Source organism: Mus caroli, chromosome 6 (assembly GCF_900094665.2).
Source record: "Mus caroli chromosome 6, CAROLI_EIJ_v1.1, whole genome shotgun sequence".
In the NCBI taxonomy this organism is placed as follows: Eukaryota; Metazoa; Chordata; class Mammalia; order Rodentia; family Muridae; genus Mus; species Mus caroli.
The window spans coordinates 42,608,979-42,617,874 of record NC_034575.1 but is presented as its reverse complement, the minus strand read 5'-3'; the positions used below and the strand labels follow the sequence as shown (position 1 = coordinate 42,617,874).

General features: G+C 44.6%; 3 non-coding genes across 3 annotated transcripts; all 3 read right to left on the bottom strand.

Moving 5' to 3' along the window:
- Window positions 1–3,547: 3,547 nt before the first annotated feature.
- On the bottom strand, window positions 3,548–3,619 carry Trnac-gca. Its single transcript has one exon. It is a non-coding gene; the product is annotated as a tRNA-Cys (tRNA).
- Window positions 3,620–7,731: 4,112 nt separating this feature from the next.
- On the bottom strand, window positions 7,732–7,803 carry Trnac-gca. Its single transcript has one exon. It is a non-coding gene; the product is annotated as a tRNA-Cys (tRNA).
- Window positions 7,804–8,720: 917 nt separating this feature from the next.
- On the bottom strand, window positions 8,721–8,792 carry Trnac-gca. The gene has a single exon. It is a non-coding gene; the product is annotated as a tRNA-Cys (tRNA).
- Window positions 8,793–8,896: the final 104 nt, after the last annotated feature.

The window sequence follows — 8,896 nt, the reverse complement described above, 5'->3', positions numbered from 1 at the left end:
AATGTTTCACTGAGGCAGACATAGGTGAAAGGATGTTCTGTTAAAACAAGCACGTGAAAGAACATGTGATGAAGGATGTTTTGCTAGCAACATATATATAGGTCCTCCTTGCATATGTAGTTGAGCTGCATTTGTTGGGACTCCATAGAGAGAAACACAGCAAAGAACTTCTGGTGGTGTGTTGTGGCTTCTTGTTGCTTTTGTAGACTCAGGCTGATGGACAGCATGATGTCAGCTAAGACAGACTCACATGCTGAGGCGAGACACATGGTAAAGCAAGACCTGTGGGGAACACGTGATATCTGGAGGGAGTATAAATAGGACAGTGAAAGAAGCTGGGCTTGGCTTGTTGATAGAGCTAGCTATGTAACGCTTGCTGGTCTCCAGTCTTTACTGATCTTCACTTCACTGAGAGAGGCACAGCCAAAGACTTCTCTTGGTGTCCTCCCTGGTTCCTCCTGCTGACTTGAGCAGAGGCTGAGGCCTGGCTGTCTCTGTTAGGTACTATCACTGTTGCTGGTTCGTGCTTGCTATCCTGACTGTACCAAACTGGATTGATGGTAAATCCAGAAAGTGTTTGTGAGTACATCAAGCTGAGGCTGTTGACCTGTAAACTGAACTGTCAATTTCCTGACAACACAGATCAGAGTTATTCCAAAGAACCATTTCTAAACAAGTCCATTTCCCCGTATCCTTTTTCCTCCACTACCTCTGGTGAGGTGGGGGCTAGAAGGGGGCTAAAACTTTTAAGGACCTTCATTAAAAGTAAACTACAAAAAAATATATATATATAAAATTATAGTGGAATGTTTCAATCTGGGAGGAAACTGCTACACCAGGGAAGTCCTGGCTGATGATATAAATATGAGAGTCATGAGCTCATTACATCCACAGGGCAAAGTGAGGTCACCGAGGAGGCATGAGCAGAAATGTGGAACAGTCTAAGGACTAAATCCTAGGCCTTTCGATATTCACACATTGAGATGCTGAGAAGTTGCAAAGGGCAGTGAAGTAGAAAGAAACTGATGAGAAAAAAGAGTGAGGGCTCTCAAGCATTGGAGGCAGGCCTGCTAGGAGCTGACTGGAAGACAGACAAGGCCTCAGGATGATGGAGAGAAAGGGAGGTGATGGGCAGTGGATGGCGCTCTCCTGAGAAGCCTTCCATGCTCCTGACTGCTGGGTTCTGCCATGTGCTAGTGAGACCCACGCACTCTATCTCATCACACATACTTGGCCATGATTACTGCCAACTTGAGCTTATAATAGCTTTCTTATGAGCTGAGTAGAGTCTGTAGGGTCATATCACTGTGTGAAGATGCCAAAGAGGTTCTTGGTTCTTTAGTGGGATCTCAGGGAAAATGAAGAGACAGACCAGGCTCACAAGATGAGCTCAGGGGAGGAAGTGACAGACCTTTCCCCTTAGACTTGAGAAGTGAGACAGGAAAGACAGAAGAATACGGATGCTGAGGAACTCCCACCAGATGGCCTCAGTCCTCCCAGTGAAGGAAGAGACCAGGGTTTCCTACAGAGAGCAAAGAATGTAGATAATGCTGGTTACTAAAGGAGAAAATCAAACTATGAAGCTGGCACTATGGGAAACAAAAATAAATTCCAAAGAAATGACATCATTGGTTACCTGCAGAAGTTGAACCAGTTGAGGCCAAGCTGAGGTTGACTCCTTTGCCTCAGTCTATAACTCTTGAGAAAAGACTGGTTATTCCAGAACAAAGGAAGAAAATGCCAGTGGAGTCAAGTATCGATGGTATTAGACTCATGATAGTGTATCGAATGGTAATAGTGAAGAAGGTAGAAAGACCACAGGCAGAGCTGGCAAGATGGCTCAGTGGTTAAAGGTGCTTGCTGTCAAACCTGACTAAGTTAGATCCCTGGGACTAGCAAGCCACTAGTTCCAGACAATGCTCTGAGTGTTTATGAAACTGGGAAAATAAAAGTCACATCCCTGCCGGGTGTGGTGGTGCACACCTTTAATCCTAGCACTTGGGAGGCAGAGGCAGGCGGATTTCTGAGTTCGAGGCCAATCTGGTCTACAAAGTGAATTCCAGGACAGCCAGAGCTATACAGAGAAACCCTGTCTCAAAAAAAAAAAAAAAAAAAAAAAAAGTCTCATCCCTACAGGACCAAAACACTAAATAAAAGCTTGCATTAATGAGACCCCCCCCCAGCTTTATGGAAAGGAGGTGCATCACTGAAGACCTAGGTTCTGTTACTGCTGTGTCCTACACTGCTAAGAGAACTCACAGGACACGGAACACAGAACTCAGTGAAACGAAGAGATACTTGCTGTAGACAAAGGCTCCAGGAAGATGAAAAGTGAGCAGGTTGTCTCATGCAGCAATTTCTCTGCCGTTCAGTGAAGAGTTCTGGATGTCCTTCTCCTCAAATGGCACCCATTGTGTTGTTATAAGCACTTATAATAATATAAGCACTTGAACACATGTAAGTTGCAGATGATCATAAAAGATGACCTGTGTGAAGGATGCTAAACCTGGAAGTTGTACTTCTGAACTGTATTCTATCTGTATCCACAATGGGTTCTGAGATTTTTCTATCAAAAAAGCCATCTGCTCTCCAAAACATAAAAAGCCATTACCTTTCCAGTTTGAAGTAGCCAATACAATTCATCCACCCCTTCTGCAGAATTTTTCTTTCAAAGCTTAAATAAGACACAGAATTGCCTTCGACTGCCATGCAAACTAAACACAGTATAGAATTTGGCCTATTCATTGTCATGTCCCTATTTAACCCTCTGCAAACTCCCTTGGACTTATGAGGCCTCTCTCACTGACCTGAAGAACCTTCTGCCTAGGATTAGAGGCCCAGTTCTATTCCTATCCCAAGAATTGTTAGATATAAAAAGGGAGAATTCACAAGCTAGGAAGAGCTTAAAAGTAACTGCCCCTTGAAGGGCTATTGCTGCTTGCTTGTCACTGTTGTACACACAGATGCTAGAAACACAAGAAAAGATCCAGATCACAGATGCTGGACAGACAGGTGGGATGGGGCAGCCTATCCTGTAAAGGAAGTGAGAATCAGAGAGTGAATGGTCTCTGGAGAGTGACATGGCTAGCAGTGTAGCCAGCAGGGTACAGCCTTGAGTCAGGGATTGGATGAACTGTAAGCAATTGCCCTGCCTGTGACCTATGCCCTGGTACCTGTGTAGGCTCTCCGATTAGAACCACATCCCTGCACTGCCTCACCAGGGATGCTCTGTGACTTCTCATCTCCAGCGTCCTAGGAAACCTGACTCACCACTAATGAAAATTAGTATTAAATTATGAAATTATTTATTTAATTTATTTAAATTAGTATTAAATTATGAAAATTAGTATTACAGAGACACTGAAAATTTCCAACACTGGTGATGTGTGTGTGTATGCTTACAATTGCGTGTGTGTGTGTGTGTGTGTGTGTGTGTGTGTGTATTTCTCTCTGGGTGTGCAAGTATGATGTGTGTCCAAGACTGGAGTGAATGGAAGAAACAGGGCTGAGTATGTGATATCTCCATGAGTAAAAACAATCTTGTGGTAGGGGGCACCTGGATTTGAACCAGGGACCTCTTGATCTGCAGTCAAATGCTCTACCCCTGAGCTATACCCCCACCTGTTTATTAATGTCTCATGGGCACTCAGAACCTGCTGGCCACTCCCTGCCTGCTAACATCTGGCATGTTCACCTGCCAGTGCTCTGTCATCATCTGCTTCCTCCTATGAGGCCCAGCCCTGAGCTGCCTCTGCTCATCTGACTGCCATGTCCTGACGAATGACTGGCATTTTTTTCTGGCTTAGATCCTAACTGAGGCAGGGACACTATATTCAGGAAGCTTCAGCTGATGCTATTTCAACTTCCTTCAACATAACTAAAGGAACCATATGCAAACATTGGCTGTTTAGCTGACCTTTAGAGGTGAGTGAGAGGCAGGAGCAAACAGAAGGGAGAGTTCTCTATCCATTGAGAAATCCTTGTTCAGACTGTATATGAGGGACAAATAAAAGACTCCTGCTTAATAACCAAGGATTGGAGAGACTACAGATATGATACAGTACAGTGGTTCATAGCACGTGATAGGCAGGTGTCAGAGTCTTGGAGCAGAGCTTGATTAACATAAAGTCCCTGAGTCTTGTTCTTGTACCTTTGTAGTCTCCCTCATTAGCACAGGTCACCTGCACTGCCTCACCCAAGGATTTAGAATATATAGATATCTCCAATGTGCTATGGACCTGACCCACCTCCTTCAGATTGGACTCGATCAGGCTTGGATTTACCACATCCTTCTCCATAGACCTACCACTTAGAATCCCTCCATGGCCAGCACATTGCGGTCTTTGCAGCTCAGCATCTGGAGGCTCTTCTGGAGAACCAGTGTGCAGGGCTGGAGTCCTGCTCTGCTTCCCTCCTGTGATTTTTGCCTGCTAATTCCTCCCATTCATTGTTCTCCCCCTTCCCCTTCCCCCTCCCCCAATCTGACCCTCCTCTCTTTCTTATACTGGGAATCTTTTCTGTGATTTTTTTTCAGCCTCTGTTCTCCTTACCATTTTGTGGTCCTAAATTTGAAAGAAAAGTCTCTAAATCTGAGAAAAATTTAACCCCATGCTGGTCCCAAACCATTAGCTCAACATCAACAGGGACCAGGTGCCAAGACTGGCTATTTAAACAGGCAGAGCTCAGGCTACAGAATCTACCAAAGTGGGGCCAGATATCTCTGCCATGTGGACCCATCCCCAACAGAGATGCCAAGGATGTAAGAGAGGATCGTAGCCAATGAATGTAGTCTCTGGAGACAGAGAACAAAGGAAGGATTCAGAGAGGCCCTAGTACAACTTTTGTGATTTGCATGAGCTGATGAGGGCAATCACAGAATGAATCTTCTTGGAAAAATATTCATTCAGATTTTATCTAGTAAATATACCTCTCATATTTTACTCATAGAACAAGACTTGTACAAAGTAATCAAACCATTACACCAAAACCAGGTTTAGAAGCCTCACTGGTGAGTTCTTACAGACTTAAGAGCAAATAACACGAGGTTCACATAAGCATGGTAGAGACAGGGCAGGAAGTTACCATTGAGCAACTCATCATAGGGTCAGCACAGTTTTGAGATAAAGTGTGTGTGTGTGTGTGTGTCCCCAAATGAGCATTTTTAAAGAAAATGTGGTCATGTTATTAGAAATATAAAGCATACAGTTGGTGTGTGGTGGCCATCAACCCAACACAGGGTTGCAGGTAAATACTTGAGAAGATCTATGGATTCAGCATTGGATCTTCCTAGGCTCTGCCACTTACTACAGAAAAAAAAAAAAATCCCAATGAAGACTCACATTCTGGGTTTGGTGGCTGATTATGGGATGGATCCCCAGGTGGGGTAGTCTCTGGAGAGTCCATCTTTTCGTCTTAGCTCCAAACTTTGTCTCTGTAACTCCTTTCATGGGTATTTTGTTCCCTATTCTAAGGAGGAACAAAGTATCCATCCGCCCATCGGTCTTCCCTCTTCTTGATTGTCTTGTGTTTTACAAATTGTATCTTGGGTTTTCTATGTTTCTGGGCTAATATCCACTTATCAGTGAGTGCATATCAAGTGATTTCTTTTGTGATTGGGTTACCTCATTCAGGATGATATCCTCCAGGTCCATCCATTTGTCCAAGAATTCCATAAACTCATTGTTTTTAATAGCTGAGTAGTACTCCATTGTGTAAATGTACCACATTTTCTGTATCCATTCCTCTGTTGAGGGACATCTGGGTTCTTTCCAGCTCCTAGCTATTATAAATAAGGCTGCTATGAACATAGTGGAGCATGTGTCCTTCTTACTGGTTGGGACATCTTCTGGATATATGCCCAGGAGAGGTATTGCAGGATCCTCTGGTAGTACTATGTCCAATATTCTGAGGAACCTCCAGACTGGCTTCCAGAGTGGTTGTAAAGCTTGCAATCCCACCAGCAGTAGAGGAGTGGATCCATCCCATAATCAGCCACCAAACCCAGACACTATTGCATATGCCAGCAAGATTTTGATGAAGGGACCCTGGTATAGCTGTCTCATATGAGGCTATGCCAGTGCCTGGCAAATACAGAAGTGGATGCTTGCAGTCACCTATAAGATGGAACACAGGGCCCCCAATGCAGAAGCTAGAGAAAGCACCCAAGGAGCTGAAGGGGTCTGCAACCCTATAGGTGGAACAACAATATGAACTAACCAGTACCCCCAGAGCTCGTGTCTCTAGCTGCATATGTAGCAGAAGATGGCCTAGTTGGCCACCACTGGAAAGAGAGCCCCCTTGGTATTGCAAACTTTATATGCTGCAGTACAGGGGAATGCCAGGGATAAGAAGTGGGAGTGGGTGGGTAGGGGAGCAGGGCGGGGGGAGGGTATAGGGAACTTTCCGGATAGCATTTGAAATTTGAAATGTATATAAAGAAAATATCTAATTAAAATAAATAAATAAATAAATAAATAAATAAGACTCACATTCAACATGGAACTTCTCTTTCAAGTTTGGGGAGGAGCGAACATCCTCCAAAACTCAGTGGAATTTGTTGCTGACGTGGCAACACACATGAGAGAAAGGGACATTGTAAGCTCAGCACTGTGCTTATTTGATTCTGGGTCTGGTTTTATGGAATCTCTGTCACTCTGTAGAAAGAGCTGAAGCCATCAGCACAGAGGAGGGAGTGCACATTCCCTCTGTGTCTTCAGTAAAAAAGACAGGAAGAGGAGCTGTCTAGGGTCCAATATAAAGTTCCAGCATGATCAGGATCTGCTTGTCCCTTCACACTGAGCTGTGGCAACAGCTTCAAAAAGGCAGGATTATTTATTTACATTTCAAATGCTCTCCACCGGACTGGAGAGATGGCTCAGCTCAGTCAAGAGCACTGACTGCTCTTCCAGTGGTCCTGAGTTCAATTCCCAGCAACCACATGGTGGCTCACAAACATCTGCAATGGGATCAGATGCCCTCTTTTGGTGTGTCTGAAGATAGTGACAGTATATATAATGAAAAAATAAATCTTAAAAAAAAATGCTCAAATGCTTCCACCCACCCCTATCCGCAACCTCTCACCCTCTTCCCTTCTCCTCTAAGACAGTGCTCCCCCACCCACACACCCACTCTTATCTCATCCCTCTAGCATCCCTGGGAACTTTATTCCAAGGAGTAATACTTAAAATAAGGACACATGGTTGCTATAGTACAGATGCTGAGCCTGTAGAACAGATATCAGTCATGAGCCACCGATAGATACAAACCAGGCCCTTAAGCAGCTTGGAACCCTGTGACCTATGGAATCCATATGATTTTATGCTCCCCCTCCCTTCCGAGAGCCAGAACTCCCCTATTCCCAGCTCTGATGAAACACTTGGACATCTCCAACTGTGGTGGAATACCAGCCCAGTATCCCCCATTCCATCTTTTTTAGGGTCCTCTGCTGCAACCCAGTTCATCTGTATGTTAAATTCTGTAATCTAAGAACTACTGATGGTTCTTTCTAATAACACCTAGCTTTTTAGGTTTAGGAAATTTATTCTACATTGTAAAACTGTAGAAGACTTGCTCACATAAAAGACTCGAGATCCAAAAAGCATGTGTGAGGGATCTGATGGGGAATAAAACAAGGGTGCCCTCCACTGGGGTGAATCTCCAACCATGAGTCAAGAGAGAAAGTAGGTCTATATACCCTGAATGTGGTCAGTTAGTTTCTAAAATCACACGAAAAGAGGGCACCTGGATTTGAACAAGGGACCTCTTGATCTGCAGTCAAATATTCTACCCCTGAGCTATACCCGCACTGGCAGCAGTATGCACAGTTAATAATTTTCATCTGAGTAGTGATTTATTAGGACTGACTTTAAAGTTAAATTACAGATGCTCACAGACCTACTTTTCAGAAGTTGCCAGACGTGACTGGTGAGATGCCTTTCTCAGCTCTGCAGTTTCACTATACCTATATAAACTAGGTATATACCCTTCCCAGGCCTATCTTTGAATAGCATCACCAGCCAAGCAAACAGAGAGGAGCAAACAGCCTGCAGACCCTGAGCCCACTTCACACTGTTGTCCTAGGTTAGCTCTGAGATGGCCACCGCCTTTCACCTGAGGCCCCAGACACCCCTCTTTTCCTTGCCAGAAGACAAATGGGCTGTCACTCAGAGTTCTAAAGGGGCCCTAGATGGCACTGTCAGCATCATCAATGCAGGGTCCCTCTGTGTCTGGGACAGCAACTCAGCCAGTCTTTAGCCTCTGAGGATGAAGCAAGTGTGCAGTGGGCTCTGGAAGGGGGAGAGAAGCTCAGATGGGAAATACCCTACATAGACAGCCTGGTTTTGTGATTAGTCTCTTTAGTTCTGACCACCGGTTCATCAGATAGCAATGGAGAGAGATAGGTTTATGGTTAGGCTTTCATTTCTGGTCCCTGTCTATCTCAATATTGACTGTGCCTAGAAACATCATAAAATTCTCATTCATAGTTCTTGCCTTCTATTTAGAAAACAACAAAACCAGAGAAACTAGGTGTTTGCAGGAACAGGGGAGACAGATAAAAGGAATGGGAGGGACAGTCAGATATAGGAAGAGATAGGAGACTGCCATCTGTCCACATGACAGGTTGGTCTGTAGCTCCCTGGTCTGGAGAGGTCCATGACTGGAGTGAATGGAAGAAACAGCACTGCGTGTGATATCTCCATGAGTAAAAACAANCTTGTAGTAGGGGGCACCTGGATTTGAACCAGGGACCTCTTGATCTGCAGTCAAATGCTCTACCCCTGAGCTATACCCCCACCTGTTTATTAATGTCTCATGGGCACTCAGAACTTGCATGGCCACTCCCTGCCTGCTAACATCTGGCATGTTCACCTGCCAGTGCTCTGTCATCATCTGCTTC